Genomic DNA, 1970 nt, shown 5'->3' on the forward strand with positions numbered 1-1970 from the left:
AGAGGCTGGACGCTGCTGCCGCTGAGCTCCCTGCTGAATCTACAGTCTCTGGACCCAACCGGTTTCCCCTCTCTCGAAGAATCTGCCAGAACCTCATCTAGATGTCAGTGATTCCAGTCCCGGACCTGTACCAGAACCAGTTCATAATTACTCTGTGTGTTTTCCAATAAACTCTGTTAAACTTTTACTCAGCTTCCTGTGGTGTTCTGCATGTGGGTTCAGCCTCCTCAGCCTATCATGACAGTACACTGCGGCCATTCACAAAACCCAGCAGATCACCTCCGGTGGAAGCTTGAGAAACAAGCTACCCAGATCCAATGACTGGCACAAACCCTCCGTGAGTAAAATCCCAGTTTTTGATCTTAAGAAAACAAATCTTTCAAGAATCTACAGGCTTCGTGAGAATCGCAAGATGGCGCCAGCTCAACTTCCGGTTCCCGAGTCAACTCCGCCTCAAGGACCTGAGCCAGTTTTGTCACTTCCGGAATTCGGTCCGTCACTTCCTGCTCTCCGTCTCTCACTTCCTGAGAGGTATTCTGGCATTCCAAGCAGACTAAACGGATTCCTGCTTCAATGTAAACTGTTTTTTGAAATCTCCCCTTCCAGTTTTCCTAATGACATGGAAAAAATAGCCCTCATTCAGTCCCGATTATCAGGAAAGGCCTGCAAATGGGCAAAGGCCAGTTACTCTTCTGAATCCCGTGTTTCTTGTTCATATGAAGACTTTCTGAAAGAATTATCTCTAGCTTTTTCTGTATCTGCCAAATCTCCGGGTCTATTGAACTTGAAACAGGGGAATAGATCTGTAGAAGATTTTTCTGTCGACTTCCGGGTCAGAGCCACTTCTTCTGGTTGGACTGATTCTATGGTCAAAAACATTTTCTACCACGCCTTAAATGAAGACGTTAGGAATGAGCTAGCTAAGATCAAGGAACCAGAAACCTTGGATGAGCTCATTTGTGTAGCAAACCACCTGGATTACAAGTTACGAACCGGAGTAAGGCCCAGTCCAGTCCAGTCCAGCTCAATTCTGTCCGGTTCAGCCCGGTTCAACCCAGTTCTGTCCAGTCCAGACCAGTCCAGCTCAGTCCAGTCCAGTACAGCTCTGTACAGCCCTGTTTAGTCCATCTCTGCCCAGTTCAGTCCAGTTCAGCCACCACATACTTGATCGCCAGTTAACTCCATCCATTAAGAAGCTTAGAATCAAACCAAAAGTCACAACACAAACAGTCAGAGCTTCTGTAATCCAGGAGTCAGATCTCTGGAACTTCTACTACGGGGATAGAGATGATCTGTTCCCCTTCTTGTCACCTCTTCATAAACCAACTAGACCCGCACCGGAACCCGCTAACACTCCTGTTAACCTTTTGCCTCAGTCAGCCTCTGAACCAATTAGTCCAGTTTCCATAGAACCCCGACGTAAGAAACGGCGTCGCCGTAAGCCAGCTCTAAGCCGTCTAGAGACCCCTGAACCAGCTCTAAGCCGTCTAGAGACCCCTGAGCCAGTTCTGAGCCGTTTAAAGACCCCTGAGCCAGCCGTGAGCCGTCTTGAGTCAGTTCTGTGCCACTTCGAGACTCCTGAGTCAGCTCCGTGCCATTTTGAGACCCTTGAGTCACCTCCGTGCCATTTTGAGACCCTTGAGTCACCTCCATGCCATTTTAAAACCCTTGAGTCACCTCTGTGCCGTTTAGAGACCCCTGAACCAGCTCCGAGCAGTCTTGAGACTTCCGAGCCGGTTCTGAGCCGTCTAAAGACTCCTGAATTAGCTCTGTGCCGTTCTGAGACCCCTGAGTTAGCTCTGTGCCGTCCAGAGAACCCTGAGCAGAATTTAAAGGAGGTATGTGATTTTACGTCTCCCAGGACTTTTCTGCAGGCGCCTCTGACCGCCAAGAGTCCTCTGCTAGCATCACCTGCCTCTTCAGAGACCGAACCTTTGCCGCCACAAGCAGAATCTACAGTCTCTGGACCC

Source organism: Cyprinodon variegatus, unplaced genomic scaffold, assembly GCF_000732505.1.
Source record: "Cyprinodon variegatus isolate N-32 unplaced genomic scaffold, C_variegatus-1.0 Scaffold1878, whole genome shotgun sequence".
In the NCBI taxonomy this organism is placed as follows: domain Eukaryota; kingdom Metazoa; phylum Chordata; class Actinopteri; order Cyprinodontiformes; family Cyprinodontidae; genus Cyprinodon; species Cyprinodon variegatus.